The sequence below is a fragment of the Curcuma longa genome, chromosome 20 (genome assembly GCF_044706935.1).
Source record: "Curcuma longa cultivar G26 ecotype Majalengka, Jawa Barat chromosome 20, ITB_CL_G26_1.1, whole genome shotgun sequence".
Classification (NCBI taxonomy): Eukaryota; Viridiplantae; Streptophyta; class Magnoliopsida; order Zingiberales; family Zingiberaceae; genus Curcuma; species Curcuma longa.
Genome location: NC_133880.1, coordinates 6,307,423 through 6,325,999, shown reverse-complemented (window position 1 = coordinate 6,325,999; position 18,577 = coordinate 6,307,423). Strand labels below are relative to the sequence as shown.

Genomic DNA, 18,577 nt, shown 5'->3' with positions numbered 1-18,577 from the left:
GGCCACATAAAGTGACAAGTGAATTAATGATAATAAAATTAAATTATTTATTAAATAAATTTAATTAATATCTATTGAAAAATTAAATATTAATTAATAGATAATTGACAGATATCTAAAAAAGAGACTTAATTTATCAAAATAGCGTAATTATTGAAATGGGCACATAAAGTGACAAGTGAATTATTGATAATAAAATTAAATTATGTATTAAATCGATTTGATTAGTTTCTATTGAAAAAATTACATATTAGTTAGATAATTGACCGAGATATTGCATTGATATCTAAGAAAAAGACATAAGTTGTCAAAATAGTATATTTATTAAAATGGATCCCATAAAGTGACAAGTGAATCAATGATAAATAAATTAAATTATTTATTAAATAGATTTGATTAATATCTATTGAAAAAAATTACATATTAGTATATAATGGATATTGCATTGATATCTAAGAAAAAGACATAATTTGTCAAAATAGTATATTTATTAAAATGGATCCCATAAAGTGACAAGTTTAAATTGATTGAATTAGTCTCTATCGAAAAAACGGTACATTGGCAAGATAATTGACAAGATGTATGAGAAAAATGAGAAAGAGATATAATTAGCAAATTAGTTAGTTGTTGAAGTTTATAATATAAAGCCACTGACTGAACTAATGTCGATAAGTTTAGAATATTTATTAAATTATTTTGATTAATCTCTATTGGAAAAGCTGCATGCATATTGGTTAGATAATTGACGAAAGATGTGTGACATGATTTATTGAAATAGCATAGTTGTTGAAGTAGGGGCATAAAGCAACGAGTGAATTAATGTTGATAAAATCAAATTATTTATTAAATTAATTCGATTAGTCTCTATTGAAAATATTATATATTGGTTGGATAATTGTGGAATGATAAAGAAGAATCTGATATAATTCTCAGATTAATTAATCATTGAAGTGCGGAGTATAAAGTGAGAAGAAAATTCAACTAGTATTGATAAGACTAGATTATTTGTTAAATTGATTTGATTAGACTCTATTAAAATAAAAGCTACATATTTGTGAATATAATGGTGCCTAAGAAAAAGACATAATTTGCAAAATTAGTGTAGTTGTTGAAATGGGTGGCATAAAAACAAATGAATTATTCCTCTTTCTCTATATATCTTCGCTCACTTTTTTTATGTGTGTCTTGGGCTCGATCAGTGTCAAACCAAGCAAATTAAATTCATAAGCCACATGTGCCATGTAAGTGTTGCCCGACTCGAGCCCTTTATTGAGCTCAGGGCCAATCTGGTGATAAAGAAGCTAAATTTGAAAATGTTTTTTATAGTTAAGAGTTTAAATTTGTAAAATAATTAATATCAATAGCCTAGGATAATCATCCCATTCCTGTTAAACATGTACATGACTCGACTCAACCTCAATAGACCCAGAACATGTGACATCTGTCTCCACTAGAACGGTCAAACAGGTCAATCCACGGCGGGACGGATCAATCTGTCAAAAATTCATTATATGGCGGGGCAAAGCGGGCTGACCCACAAACTTGACGGGTAGAAAAATTTTCAATCCAACCTAATTTAAGGCGGGTCGCGGGGATAGACAGGCCAACCCACAGGTCTGTTCACATATAAAAATATATATATAATTTTAAAATTTTTAAATTTAGATTGTAGTTTAAACGAGTCAAGTTAAAAATTTTAAGTTTGGATTGCAGTTTAAACAGGTCATGCCCACTAATTCATTGATTTTTTTTTTAATTTTATATTTTAAAAAAATAAATAAATAAATTTTCTCAACCCACGGGCCAACCCACACGAGTCGCGGGCCTAGGCGGGTCGATTCATTTGAACCCACCTTAAAATGGATTGATAAAATTTCAACTCAACCTACTTAAATTATTCGGTGGGACATGCCAATTCGACGGGTCTAACTCAAATTGACAACTCTAGTCTCCACGTCAACAGGGCCAACACACTTGGCATTAGCGTACCTTCTAGCCCAACCAAGACTCAACACTCCCTTCAGTAAAAAAAAGTGAAATCCGCCACTCCAACAGTCCACACGGTCGATCTCACTATCATCTGTGAGAAGATCATAAATCGAGAAGCTGAAGTTGGTCACGACGAAAGAGGGCATTGCCTTAGTTTCACCGAGATTCGACCCTTGCTCACTTCAACAACTCTGCTCTATCGTAACCAACTTAACTATGCCCCGAGACAAGACTCAGCACTCCCAACATGGTAACTTGATGCTCGGCAACCCAAGCACTTATCTTAGTAGCCCATGCACCTTCCTCGATCTCCAAAGTGTCAGACGGCTTGAGTACTCAATTTCTCGAGTATCCTATATATCCAATTTAATTGGTAGCTCATGTCCTTGATACGACTTGACATCCCAATTAAGTTACCTGCTTAACTCGGCACCCCAACTCGAGTGCTCCAAGTGACTTGGCCTTCCGAGTCCATATATGTCATGGAATAGCTATTTGGGCCCTTCTAATAGCTTGTTCTTCTGGAGCGAGTGCCCTATGTGACTCTATACTCAAGCTTCGTACATATCCCTCCCCTCCGAGTATCTTGGGTTTCTCCAAGCCCCTCATGATAGAGCCAACTTTTGACTGTAGGCGTAGCCTTTGACAAGGAGGGATCCACTAGATAAGACTCCCTACAACTGCTCCACACTCTATGATTGGACTGGTTCAATATCTCGTTACCAATCAACTAATACGCCCACTTAAATCCATTTTTGAGGCATCCGGCAAATCCTCCACCAAAGGATATTGTAACAGATATACTAAAATCCTATGACTTTGATACCACGTAAGAATATCATCAACAGAACATATAGAATATTTTGATGGGGTCAAGATCGTCAAAAGAAATTAAAGATGGAGGAAGACAACCAAAGAAGTAAATAGCCTCAAAAACAAAGAAAAACTTTACTAAGAAAAATACTTAAGGACTTGATCACTTGGATTACAAATGCTTATAATTCATCCTCTTAAATACAACTCTTTATCTCAAAGAACACTTTATACAATCGGTCCCACGATCACCTGTGAGGAGATAAATCAAGGCCACGACAGGAGAGGATATTAGCTTGACTTCATTGAGATTCAACCTTTGCCCACTTTAGTAAATCTGACCTATCATAACCAACTCAACTATGAAAAGTGCAATCGAACACTTTACACTTCTTAATGAAGTAGTGAAAACATAAACTATGAAAAGACTAAAAATCATTAATGTTATTATAGTTTCAAGTAGATAGCTTGTGTTTCCAATAAGATGTAGTTATTGTTAGAATCGATGGAATCAAAATATCTTTATAATGGCATGATATTGTCCACATTGGGCCAAACCCTTATGGTTTTATTCTTGGGCTCAACCCAAAGGGTCTCATATCAATGGAGATATTTTCTATCCTTTTTAAACTCATGATCTTTTATATGTGTTTTAGATGTGAGACTATGTTTGCACCCTTGCAACTCAATAATCCCCCTTCAAACAAAGGACCACAGGCCCTCCTCAAACGGAAAACCTCCATTTGATGTCTGAATTCTCGATCCATCAGGACTTTCTGCCCCTCGGTCCACCCGACCTACTAGGACTTTCTGCCTAGTGTCTAGTCCTCTTGATTCAAACACGGGAGCACCCACTATCTTTGTTTAAGGTTCAACCCACATGGTTAGATCTCGATCATGGCTCTTCTGGCGGTTAGTCCGGTGAAGAGCGGCCTCACTGATCTGATACCACTTGTTAGAATCGATAGAATCAAAATATCTCCACAATGGTATGATATTGTCCACTTTGGGCCTAAGCCCTCATGGTTTTATTCTTGGGCTCAACCCAAAAGGCCTCATATCAATGGAGATATCTTCCATCCTTTTAAACCCATGATCTTTTTCATGTGTTTTAGATGTGGGACTATGTTTACACTCTTTCAACCCAACAGTTATAGTTCCAATTACTCAACTTTGGTTTCCAACGTGTTGTAATTTCTATTGGTGCAGGGAGCACCAGATGATCGAACCTTGATTTTAATCATGATAAAAAATTCAAGTTAAGTGTGTGATGTTTACTGATGAGCTGATCTAAGTATACAGATACCACAGGAAAGTCATAGTTGAAGTTAAACACAAGAAAGTCCTAGTTGAGGCTAAACACACGCAAGTCCTAGTTGAGGCTAAGTAGTGGAAGTCCTGATTGGAGGCTAGGCAAACCTAACTTGGAGGGTTAGATGAGAAGTTCTGGTCTAGAGGACTAGACAGGAAGACTTGACTAATCAAGTGCACCCAGTGGAAGTTTAGGTAGGTTAAGTAGACTAAATATCTAGTAGTGGAAATTTAGGCAGGTCAGATGGATCAGATGTCTAGTAGGAAATCCTGAGGCTGAGAATCGAGGCTAAGTAGAAGTCCAACAAGTCTGGATAACTTGGTTGGCAACAGGTAAATTCTCCCAAGTGGAGTGGGTGAAAGCTGGTTCTCGGTAAGGGGAACTCTAGGCGTCGATCTAACTCAGGATTTTACTAAAAATTTGAAGTCAAGACCATTTAACTTTTCTGTTATATTTTACTTTTGTGCTAACTTATAATGCAGGAAAGGAGGGGTTGAAACTTTGTATTTCGGGCGCCCTTATCTGGATCCAAGCCACCAGACTCCAAGCGCCCGGATTGGTTCCAAGCGATCGGACGTCAACAGAACAGGGCCAGTGAAGAAGTGAGGTGGCAGAGTCCCAGTAGTTGAGACACCTCAGCTCTTGTTAAATGCACATTCTTTGAATAATTCCAAGTACTCATCTCATTGAAGTACATCAAGATTTATTAGCTCTGAGTCTATCATATTTGCTACTCTTTCAAGCTGGGTGGTTACAATAATTTTGCTTCCATCTTTTCCACAGTTAAACAAGGAGCAATATGTTTCCCATTCAGTGAGGAGGTCATCCCACACATCGTCTAACACCATAAAAAACCTTTTGTTCATCATTTTGCTTACAAATTTGTTATGAAAGTCTTCGAAACTAACTGGATCTGAGTTACTGGATACTGAGGTGGACTCGTTGGCATTGATATAAATGGTGGGCCTATAAGGGTCGCACAACGAGACCCACGCCATGACCTCAAAGTTTTGTTGCACCTCTTGATTGTTGAAGACAAGTTGAGAAAGGATCGTCTTGCCAATGCCTCCTGTGCCAATGATAGACAGAATAGAGAAGTTTGTATTGGAGTAAGTAGATGATTGATCACTGAGTAGCCAGTTTTTCAATATGTCTTTCTGAAATGTTCTTCCTTTGATCTGTCTGGACATGAGATAAGTGGTCCTCCGCCAAGTTGGGATTTCCTGTTGTATCAACTTTTCAGAGTAAACTACTTTATGACCATTCTTATCGTCTAGTTCTTCAAATATCTCAAGAATATTATTTATCTGTTATTTAACATCAGAGATTAGTGAAGAAGAATTAGCTATACTTGCATATTTTGAATAACTAAAATTGTATGTATAACTAATTACTGACTTGATTCTCGTCCCTGGCAAACTCACAACTGTAAATGGCATCCTCAGCATCGGAAATAGCATCCTTGAAACGCCGGAGCCAGTCCCTCGAATAAAGGAATTCACTCTGTCCCTGCCAGTGGGAAACTCTGACGATTCTTCCAATTTCGACGAATCGCTTTAGAAAAATCAAATTCCGCTCCGCGGTTTTACTCTTCTTCCAACGACGACGCAAGAAGTTCATCAACTCAGTCACCGATTGAGGCGCCACCCATCCTACTACCGTGAGGGTTATCGAAATAGGATCCATTAATTGGCCGTGGATCCTGTCTTGTTTCTAACTAACTTGAGTACGGAGATTGAATAGAAGCAGCTGCAAAAGAGAAAACAACAGAAAGCGATAATTGATTACTGACAGAAAGAAGATAAAAATCCAAAAGTTCTTGAAGTTGTTTGCAGAAGAGGATATCGTATTGTCTGCATGCGTTCTCTCACCTTGTCACCTACAAGAGAGCGTTGACGACGACCTCGTTCAATAATGCAACGCAGATTTTAAAGACGATGCCAAGAGGGATGCAGCTGCTAAGAAGAGGCTTTTCTAACAGTCACAACCACTTGTTGGGGGAAGAAATGGAAAGACGATCCACACTTCCACCACAAATTCCAGCCCAAATTCAGCGAATTTAGGCCTGCGCGATTCAAACACTCCCTTAACGCATACTCAAATTAAAGCTCACTATTCTTGTACATGAGTTAGGGTCTAGATCAATATAAATTGATTTAGATCAAGCTGAAATTGTTCATCGAAAGTAACTTACTAATAAATATTAATTTTAGTTTCAACAATCTAATGGCGAAATAAATGTCCATATACATACATAACCTCTTAGTTATATATAAAAACACTTTCCAATATTGAAAATTCATTATTTGTGCAATCGATGAGGATATTTTTCATTGCTGCAGCTGTAGAATATTAGTGGAAGTTTGTTTCTTTTGGATCATTGCTCAAACTCTAGAACTCTTCATGTATTGTTCTAATTCATTGTATTGTATTGCCATCTCCTTTACGGTTAGTTTGGGAGGAGGTGAGGGAGAGGGAGAGAAGGGTAAGAGAGGGGAAAGAGAATTTTGATTTTTGTTTGGGATGGAGTGAGTTAAAAAAAAAGAAAGAGAGAGAAGGGTAAGCTTTACCCTTGTATACCTATGAATCGACATAATTCCTTACATCTTGATTTGAGGTGTAAGGAAAAGGAAAGAAAACTTAAAAAATATTTATTTTAATTTTATCTTTATATTAAAATATTAATTATTAAAATAACTCATCTATTAGTTTTTTGCACCGTCACTTCTTATCACATAACGTGAGCGGTCACAGGGTATCGCTCGCACTCCTCAATCTTCGTCGTAAATTTCTTCGAAGATAAAACTCAAGAGAATAGAGACAGGAGATCATAATTTTTTTTTAACCTTCTACTCATTATTTTTTAAAAAAATTTATTTATTTAAGTTATAAATATTAATTTTAGTTGATTTGATAAGATGGTTTTGATAAGAAAAAACTTATATCCATAGATTTAATGAGTTACACATATTTTTTCATATGTAGATTTATTTTAAGAAGTAGGGGTATTTTTATAATTTTATATATTTAATCTTTATTTTATTTTCTTTCCTCCCAAACAAGATAACATATGTTACATTAACGAACCTTCTTTTCTTCCCAAACAAGGAGAATATAAATATTTCCCTTCCCCTATATCTCTTTCCCTCCCTTCCCTTTCCCTAATGAGATCACTCACTCCATCCAAACAAAGGGTTAGGCACCAGCGGTAACTTGTTTTTGTACTAAGATAATTGTCATAGGTACTTTTAACTTCATGCCATTAGCACGAGTCATCTTTTAGTATACAAATAAATAGGTGAGACAATTGTAGCAAAAGATGAAATCAACCACCGTAGTGGCTCCACACGGTCGGTTTCATGATCATTTATAAGGAGGTAAATTAAGAAACTATAGTTAGACACTGTGGGGAGAGTATTTTTCACAACTTTGTTAAGATTCGATTCTTGCCCATTATAATAATATCTGTCCTGTAGTAGCCAACTCAACCTCGTCCTGAGACATAAATAAGTGTGACGAGCTTGCAAGCAAGGTGAATTGATGTTGATAATCTTAAATCGATTATTAAATTGATTTGATCGATCTATTTGAGAAAGCTACATATTGGTCAGTTCAAAATTACGAAAGATGAATGAGAAAGAGAAATAATTCACCATATTTTAGTGTAGTTGTTGATTTAGGCGGCATAAAGAGGCAACCAAGCAAGGTGAATTGATATTAATAAAATTGGATTATTTATTAAATTGTTTTAATTTGTTTGTTCTCTTTGCATATTAGTTAGATAAATGACCAAGGATGACATGATGTATAAGAAAGAGAGAAAAAAAAGAGTCATATTTACATATTAGTGTTAGTCGTTTAGTGTACTTGTTGATATGGGCGTCGGGAACTAATGTTGATAGAATGAGATTATTTATTAACTTGATTTGATCAAGTCTTTGTTAACAAAGTTGCATATTGGTCAAATAATTGACGAACAATGTCTGTGAAAAAAATGACAAGCTGAAATAATATTTATAAAATCAGATTATAAATTAAATTGATTTGATTATTTTCTATTGAAAACGTTGTATATATATTGGCTGAATAATTAATAAAAGATGTTTAAGAAAGGGATATAATTTGTCTAATTATTAAAGTGGACGGCATGAAGCAGCGATAAGTGAATTAATATTGAAAAAAATTAAATTATTTATTAAATTAAATTAATGTTTATAAAATTAAATTATTTATTAAATTGATTTGATTAGTCTTTAAACTGCATATTAGTCGAATAGTTAATGAATGATGTCCTAAAAAAAGACATAATTCATAAATTAATAAGTTACTTTGTTGAAGTGTGCGGTATAAAGTGAAAGAAGCGTTGAACTGTGTTTATAGAGTGACAATCAAGGTGAACTAATATTGATAATTAAAATCAAATTATTTATTAAATTGTTTTGATTAGTCTTTATTTAAAAAATTATATATATATATTGTTAAATAATTGACAAAAGATATATGAGAAAGAGATATAATTCATCAAAATAGTATAGTTATTGAAGTAGGCATTATAAGGTGACAAGCAAATTAATATTATAAAATTAAATTATTTATTAAATTGATTTGATTAATTTCTATTAAAAAGTTGCATATTGGTAAGATAATTGATGAATAATATCTAAGAAATAGATACAATAGTTGTTCGAAATACGCTGTATAAAGTGACAAAGTATTAAAGTCAACTATTATTGATAAAATCAAATTATTTAATAATTTGATTTGATTAATTTTCATTAAAAAGCTACATTTTGGCTACAAATGATGTTCAAGAAGTAGACATAATTAGCAAATTAGTTATTTGTTAAAGCGTGTCCTATAAAGTGATAAACAAGCTAAGGTGAACTAATGTTAATAAATATATATCAAATGAATTATTTCCCGTTCTCTTTATATCTTCTCTCACTTTATTTATATGTGTGTCTTTGGGCTAGATCTAGTGTAAAAGTAAAACCAAGCAAATTCGTGTCAACATAGACCTCATGTAAATGTTGCCCAACTCGAGCCCTTTATTGAGCTCAGGGTCAATTTTAAAAAATTTTAAATATTTATGATCATTTTTATAAAGATAAAGAGACTCAAAAAAAAATCTTACCTAGAATATAATTTTATAAATAGGATTATTGAGATGGAGGAAAATAATAATTTTATGATCGTAAAGTACCTTTAAAACTCAAAAGAAAGTTTTATAAAATAGTGGTTAAAAATGATTTTATGGAACTGAATTTTGGGCTATAACTCAAACACACGAACAAAAGATGAGAATCATAAAAATAATGATATTAAGGTAAATATGTAGTAAAGAGAAAGTCGAGGTTGTGCCTATTGATAGAAAGACTCAGACGATCAATAAATGCTTCAGTTATGTAATATAAAACTATGATAAATATACACATTAATGGAAGTAAAAAAAATCAAAAAACACTTGATTAACTAATGATATAGAAAGATTATGGATTTGTTTAGACTTATGGATTGGGATATTGTTTGACTTGTTATGGAGTTTATATCTGATGTTTGAATTGTATGGATTGTTATGGAGTTTGTATATCATGTTTGTATTGTTTATGATGTTTGGATTGTATGGATGGGTTTGTATTGTTTATGATGTTTGGATTGTATGGATGGTTATGGATTTGATATATATACTTGTTTGAATGTTATGTGGATTGTTTGGTTTGTTATAGATTTGATATGGTTGATTGTTACAGGTTAAATGTATTTGTAAATCGATCCGATTGGATCGATATTATATGTATTACAGGAATATTAAAAAAATAAATTGTTGTCGTTAATTTTTTTTTAATTTTGCAACGAATTTTGCGACGAAAACCAATTTCGTCGCCAATTGGCGACGAATTTTGCGACGAAACAGTGATCGTTGCAATTATATCGTAACTTACTGTATATCGATTTTTTGCAACAAAATTGATATTCGTCGCAAAATTCGTCGCCAATTGGCGACGAATACTCTATTCGTCGCCAATTGGCGACAAATCATGTTCGTCGCCAATTGGCGACGAATCACAGTTCGTCGCCAATTGGCGACGAATACATAATTCGTTGTCAATTGGCGACGAACTCTCATTCGTCGCCAATTGGCGACTGATTCGTCGCCAATTGGCGACGACATCTGATTCGTCGCCAATTGGCGACGAATCATGTATTCGTCGCCAATTGGCGACGAACACTGATTCGTCGCCAATTGGCGACGAACAGTTATTCGTCGCCAATTGGCGACGAATAGAGTGGTTCGTCGCCAATTGGCGACGAAAAAAATTCGTCGCCAATTGGCGACGAACTCTGATTCGTCGCCAATTGGCGACGAATACTGCGACGAATATCATTTTTCGTCGCAAATTTTAGCGACAAACACAAATTTTTCGTCGCAGAAGCTTTGCGACAATTTTATAGCAACGAAAATTTTTCGTCGCAAATTTCGTTGGAAATTTTTTTGCGACGAATTTTTTGACAAAATTCGTCGCAAATTTCGTCGCAGAATGCTGTTTTTTTTCTAGCTAGAACCTGCTCACCGACGAAGGAGGTGGCGACTAGGTCTCCTTGTTGCTCTGCCCCTCTCCAAGCGAACCACCAAGTCAGGCGAAGTCGACAATGCCTCGCAAACCAAAGGAGAGGAGAAAGAAGAGGAGAACGCGGCGACTTCTTCTCCTTCGCACGCGCACAACCGAATAGTTCCCTTCTTGCCTCTCCCACACTTGCGGCGGTCGTGATTTGGTGAGCAGGAGTGGCGACCGAGCACGAGCAAAGGAAGGATGACTAGGGTGCACGAGAGATGGAAGGCAGCGAACCTAGGGTTTGGCAGCCTCCTCTTTATCCTTCCTCCTCCGTAAATCCTGCCACCGAGATCGTGATTCAACCGGCGAAACTGTGTGCGTGTGTTTTGTTTTGTTTTTTTTAAAGAATTCCTAATGGGTTTCGGGTTTAACCCAAACACAAACCATTAACCCTTTACTGAATTGGGCTTAGATTTTGAGCTATTTATTTGGGCTTTAGAGTTAGTCCAATTGCCTTAAATTAGGCATATCTTACATTCTCCCCCACTAACAAAAATTTGGTCCATAAATTTACTATCGTCATACTATAGTGCAAAAATACTATAGTACTCAGAATCATGCCTCAAGTAAATCTTTCAGAGTCTGAATAGTACATTCCGACTAACCGTCTGAAATGTCGTACTAAAGCAAAGTTCTATACTTAGTGCTTGTTGCAGACTCTGCCAAAACCGTGAGGTAAAACACGGATCTCTATCCGAAGTAATACTCACAATTACTCAATGAAACCTAACGATTTCTCTACCGTACAAATCTGTCAACGATCTAGCACCACAACAAAGTAATCTGGTGACAAATCAATATGTTGTCATATCTAGCTACATATATTCTATAGTCAATGTATATCCTCCATACTCGTCTCTAAGTACCACCCCTTTGCAGTAACCCAGGACATTGACTCGACTGCGTACAAACCATACAACCACCATCCCTCGATAGTTCCATGAATAGGGAATTCCTAACCAACTATTCTATAATTTGCCACCATCAGGCCAACTATCAGTAATGATTGACCCACGACATTAGAAATTTCAATCGTCTTATTGCACCATGTATGATGTAATGATCAAGCGACCATAACCAACAATTTCTATGCTATATCAACATGCATAGGTACTAGAATCTCCACTAAACCCCAGTATTATAAACTAAAGACAAACAACAATAATCAACATGGATAGCAAGAATGCCTGAACACGCAACAAAATAAATGTCACAAGAGATTCAAGCGAATCAAGAACAAGGATAGAATAATCATGAATATGTCTAAGGTATCCCTCCAACTACAATAGAAAGATAGTGTGCACTAGAACTTATTCTGTATTGATTAAATACAGAAATTACCAACATCGCATCATGCCTCTTTCGGATCCTGGGCAGACCTGTAACGAAATTCATCGTAATATGTTCTCATTTTCACTCGAGTACTCGGCCGATCTCTGGTGTGCAACCTTTACCTGCTGACACCCTAAACACCTCACAACTAAGTCTGCGATATCCCTCTTCATGTCGTCTAGGATGTATCACAAACCTAGATTGGTGTGCCTCCTGAATAACTCCTCTTTAATCGAAGGTTGCTCTGGAACACAGAGTCTTCCTCGGAATCGAAGTATCCTATCATTGTCACAAGAAAACTCCAACTACTGTCCGGAGTCCACCCTACTACAGATGAACTGAATATTCTGATCGCTAGCCTGTGCCACCTTGATTTTCTCTATTATAGGTGACTGTGCCATCATAGAAATCAAAACTCAGTCTCAAAAATAAGTTAAAAAAAAAATCAGCCACTTCTTCTATCTTTCTCCTCTTTCATTTTTCTCTTCCTCATTCTTCAATCTTTTTTTTTTTCTATTTACTTCCTTGGTTGTAAACCCTTTTCCAACTCCTTCTAACTTACTAATTCTTGTTATGTAGTGATGTTGGACAGTTTCAGAATTCAAATCTATTGAAGTTGCAGGCTTTAAATCGTGGAAGACTTGAGGCGATTGGAACACCAAATGGTAATGGAAAATCAAGTGCTCCACTTGAACTTTTACTGATTAGAGACCTACAAAATAGACTTGATACACAACAATTCTTCAAGTTTTTTTTTTCTGTAATGCATTTCCCTGCATTGTCAATTCCAGATAATGGATGGTTTCATCGTCTATCAAGTATGCTTCATTGAGGAAAGGTCATGATCTCTTTACAGATGTTAGGCTTCCTCAAACAAGCCTATCCACCCACGAAGCTTGTGTTCAGTTCGGTAAGTTTATAAATTTCTATGTAGGTAAGTTTATAAATCTCTAACTAATTGATAAAATTTTTATAATATTTAAAAAAATCGGTTATTTTATCAGTTCGGTATGTTTGATTTTTAGGATAGAATTCCAAAAATTTTAATTCATATGACAAGACTACGCATGCATGTGCGTCCTCGCTTGCAATTGTAATTGATAAACTTTGGCAAAATAATTATCTGGGCTTTGTCTGGGATTTGTATGTCATCATCTTCCTTAATTTCATCCTCAAGTCTAAAAAACTCACCATCACATATGTAGTCTGCAAGCTCATGAAAAATAGCATGGAGAATGAACTCGCCATCCTTTCTCGTTAGAGCATGATCAAATACCATTGAATAAAATGAAATTGTTGGTAAACTATAATTTAGCACATAATACATAAGGTTCTAAAATTACCATCACATAATTGTCCTTCCCAGCTTGCTGACTCAACTTAACCTATTATGACTAGATTGACCCAACACATTTGATTGGATAGGCTTGATGGGCCCATGTTCCGTTTGGACCAACTGACTTGATTGATTTGCCTAACCCACTTCGAATTGACTAACATGACCTGCGGATCCAAACTGATCGACCCAATCATTTGGTTGAATTGGATCATCCAATCTGTTGACCCACCAAGCTCGATTGATTAGCTTAGCTCGACTAGCTGATGTGATTTGATTGGCTCACTCATTATGCTTAGCTCACTCAACTTGACTTGCCTAACATGATTGACCCACCAACCTTGCTTGACTAGTTTAGCTCAACTAACTCGTGCGGTCAACTCAACTAACTCGTGTGGTCATATTAATTAGCTGACCTACATGTCTAGCTAGTTTAACTTGACTCCCTTCATGACTGATTTATTTGGATCAATTAGCTCATTCCTGATCAATTAAACTTAAAATCAACCTGGTTAGATCGTGCATCTTGATTTGAAGATTTGTTAGTTCAATAAAAATTTATTATTTAAAAGTAGAATATATAATTAATAATTATTCCAAAGAAATAGATATTTTAAAATATAAATATCACAGGAACCAAACACAATTTTAAATTAGAGCATGATCAAATACCATTGAATAAAATGAAATTGTCGGAAACTATAATTTAGCACACAATACATTTATTGGAATCAAGATAAACACAATGACATGGAAGTACAGTAGAGTTTCTCCACAGAGATGGGGTTTCTGTATTCGGTATCATCACTTCAGCTGCTTCTACTTAATAAAAACTTCTTCAGAAGAAAATCCCTTTCGACTACTTTGTTTTTTCTTTGAGAACTTCGCTGTCATCTTTAGAAAACTTCAGGGGTTTAAGAACAGATGGATCTCTTGATTCCCTAGATGAATGCTCTGGATCAATTGATTTAAATGAGTGACTTGATTCACCAGTTTTAAGCTTTTGAATTGCTCTTCTTAGCTCCTTCAGATTCCGAAGCTGTCTTAAACCAACAAATCGATTATCAGATAACCAAGCAGGAAGCTCTTGAATTGATTCCTTCGTTATTGTGTTTATAGGTAATTCCAAGTATCGAAGATGTCTCAAACCACCAATTGCATCAGGCAATTTCCCAGTTGGAAGCACAGAGATCATCAGCAGCCTCAAGCCTATCAAATTTCGCAACACCTCTTCTAGCAATCCCATAAAGTTTGTCTTGTGTTCTTCTGAGGATAGCTCTCCACAGATGACAAGACTACGCAAGTGCGTCTTCTCTTGCAATACTTGATAAACTTTGACAAAATTATCTGCTGTAACATACACATGTCGGGCTTTGTCTGGGATTTGTACGACATCTTCTTCCTTAATTTCATCTTCAAGTCTAAAAAATTCACCATCACATATGTAGTCTGCAAGCTCATGAAAAATAGCATGGAGTATGAACTCGGCCATCCTTTCTTGCTGAACTCACAAAAAAGGATTCGGCTGTCAAGATCTTGAATATTACTTCTACGTGAATCAAGTCCAATGGCTTTCCATATCCCAAACAACTGATTTTCTTTAAATGGATAATTCTTGGGAAATAAAGCACAAGCAAGATAACATTGCCTCAGATTTCCGGGGAGTTGTTCATACCTGCGTCTCAGCGCTGATATAATGTTACTTTCTGTTGGATCAATTATGCCCAAATTGCTACGAGAGATTGTCCTCCAATGATCTTTATTTGGCTTTGAGTACTTCAGCTGACGCCCTATCATCACAGCAGTTAAGGGATTGCCTCCAAACTTTTCGGCAATTTCTCCACATATATTTTCTAATTCTGGATATTTGTTGCGATGTCTGTCACCAAGTGCACATTCCTTGAACAATTCCACATACTCTTCCTTTTCCAACCCATCCAATTTCACACTCAATAGCACAGTGTGTGGTTCTCCAACGAAAGGCAGATTCAAATTGGGTAGTAACTATTACTCTGCTACCCACTTTTGCCTCATACACATAATTGAGAAAGTGGAACCATCCCGCCAGGGGCTGCCCATAAGCGCCAGGTTGTCCAGAACGATCAGCACCTTCTTGTCTGTTATTTCTGTTTTCATGGTCCCCATAATGCTATCAAACTTGATGATCCACTGATTTTGTGAAGGTTGCTCGGTTGGTCGACGGAGGCAGATTCTGACCTTTGAAGTGTAAGCCACCAGTCGTCACCAGGATCGTTGCCCATGTAAATCCATGCTCTGACATCGAATTCAGCTTCTACTTGTGCACTGTTATAAACGGCCCGGGCAAGATCCGTCTTCCCTATTCCCACCGGGCCTGTGATGCTGATCAATATAGGCGACTCCTTTGATTCTCCTTCTGCTTTGTGAAGTAACGCCTCTAGTATTTTCGCCTTCTCCACAGCTCGTCCTTTCAACTCCCTAACTTTGTAAGGCAACGTGGGGAGTTCCGAACTGGTGACCTGTTGCTTCTCCAATCTGCTGTAGATTTGTTCGAATTCCTCCATCCCCTCCATAAGATCCTTAATTTCACGGAAGAGACCAGTGGCTGCATCGATGACCTCCGGCAACTTTTCCATCGCTTTCATAAAAATTAGCATCTGTTCATCAAATGCTGAAAGATCATCACCTTGTGGTTTGTCGCTGGGCAATACAATAAAATCCAAGTCGTCGAGTACGTCCTCCGTCATGTAGAAGAAATCCTTATAGCGCCATAACCAGTCTTGCAGGAATTTGTTGCTGATCTTCTTGTGGAGCTTGTTGATTCTTAAGATCGTGTCATGTCGAAGAATTCCACGTAGTCGAACCAGTTCAGCAACTGCAATATGAACCTTCGAGTCGTGGTGCTGCCGCAGGCTATAGAGGACATCATTTATTCTCTCGATAAGCATTCCCGCAAGGTCTCTTGCGATTTCGGTTTGTGGAGTCTCAGTGAACAAGGGGGGCATGCCTGTTTTGCTTTTCTGAGCTAAAAATAAAAGTCAGAAGAAGGCAGAGGAAGATGATAAATTTTGCCTACTATAAATTCTACAAGTGTTGATAAGTAGTACGAGAGTGATAGCCACTCAAATTGTAAATTGCAAAAAAAAAATCTTCTGTTTAACAAATTTATTTTGTAATCTTAAATAATTACAATTTAAATAAATCTGATTATACAAGTCAATTCTAATTTGGTAACTAATATAATATTTTAAAACAGACTCCCGTTACTAAAGAAACGGGTTCTCGTATAATTTAAAATAATTACAATTTTAAATAAATTTAATAAGACGACCGGAAAATATAAAAAAGACCGTCTTTTATTATTTATATCGTTAGCTAATAAAATTATTCAAATAATATCTCACTTCATAATCTAATATTTAAAATATTTTTTTAATATTTCATTTTAGAACAATTTCGACCAAAGCCTACGACACTTAAGGCCGTCAAACAGAACCAATTGGCTACAGTAAATCAAAGTTGAAATGATTACTAGTTTGGTTTGATTTTTTTTTATGAGGTCGAGTTTAATTTGTTTAAATATTATCGAATTCTTAATTAAGCTTGTTTGATTATTTTTTTTAAAAAAATTTTAAATTTATTTGGTTAGTTATTGAATTTGATAATCTTTGTTCATTTTAAAAATCTTTTTTTATTTAACACATTGATAAAAATTTTATTGATAAATATAATTTATGAACATTGCTCACTAATATTGTCTATGAATATTAACGAGTTGAATATATATGTATTCAAACTTATTCGTTTAATTTAACAAATTGTTCAAGTTTGTCCATTTAATTAATCTTATACTTATATGTATTGAACGAATATAAATAAGTATTTATCAAATTGAACATTAAATTTGTCCATCAATATTTGATTCATTTACTAGTAATCTAAAATTAATCAAAATGGCTCTAAGATATATAACGTAACTTTGGTTAAATTTGTTCTGGAGTAATAATGTTCACGCCTTAAGTCAAAGCTATTATGGTTTTTTTAACAATATAGTAAAAGACTGTTCCTTTGATTTTTTTATAATTAAATAACATACAATTTTAATTTAATAATTTAGTAGAAGCTAGACATATTCAAACGGCGCATTTTGTTTTGGAATTTACTAAAGTATGCATTTATTTTTTAAAATGCCCTTCCATCCAACCTGTTTCATCTATTTTATTGTTATTGTCTGTTAAACAGTTCACAAACTACTATTCTAATTGGTCATTAAGTTCTTTTGCAAAAGTGTTTGACAAGTCTACGTATTGTAAAATGTTATCTAAATTGATTAATAGCCATATATTAAACAATTTTAGTTAAAAATGTTTTATAATTCTATAAAGGTTAAAATAGCAGTATGGGAAACTAAATGATTCTTAGACGAGCTCAATCAGAAAGTAACAAAAGGATTAACTAGTGTTTTCTACATGCATGATAGAACAGACAACAGGAAAATTATAGTTACATAACATCACAACCAAATAGGAAAGCATAGAACAGACACTAATAGATGCGCGAAGCATAGAGTAAGACAACACCCAACTAAATGAGAAACATATATAGCGAAGTAGCTGACTCAGGTGGTGCGCCATAGAGCAGTACTTATTTACTTCAGCAGCAACAGCAGTACTAGATCAGATGGTTGCATCTACAATGTTGGCAGAGCTGCAGTTCAGTTTGATCAATTCATCAATGTCTTTGGCCACCAACAAATACTTAGAATTCCACCTTTTTAATTTGTATTTGCTCCAAAATGAATCGGATAGCTTGGGCAATGTCGGTTGATTGCTTGGGAACTCAAGGTACCGAAGATATTTTACTTTGCCAACTGTTTTTGGTAAATTCTGTGGAAGCACGGAAAGCACCAAGAATCTCAGGGATTTCAAATTGTTTAGCACTATCTCAAGAGATTTCATATAGGATTTTTCATAACAAGGGGTCTGATAAATCACCATCAATTACAAGACTACGCAATTTTGCATTCCTCCTCAAAGCTTCTGAAGCATTGGCAAAATTATCAACTGAAATATAAACATGGCGAGCTTCTTCTGGGATTTTGATACTCTCACTTTCCATGTTTTGCTCTTCGAGTCTAAAAAATTCTCCATCTGATATGTATTCTGCAAGTTCATGTAGCACAGGATGAAATACGTACTTATC

General features: G+C 35.3%; 2 pseudogenes; both read right to left on the bottom strand.

Moving 5' to 3' along the window:
- Positions 1-4,749: 4,749 nt before the first annotated feature.
- Positions 4,750-5,800, bottom strand: LOC141812958 (putative disease resistance protein RGA1; annotated as a pseudogene).
- An 8,395-nt stretch (positions 5,801-14,195) lies between these two features.
- LOC141812957 (putative disease resistance protein At3g14460) lies at positions 14,196-16,380 on the bottom strand (annotated as a pseudogene).
- Positions 16,381-18,577: the final 2,197 nt, after the last annotated feature.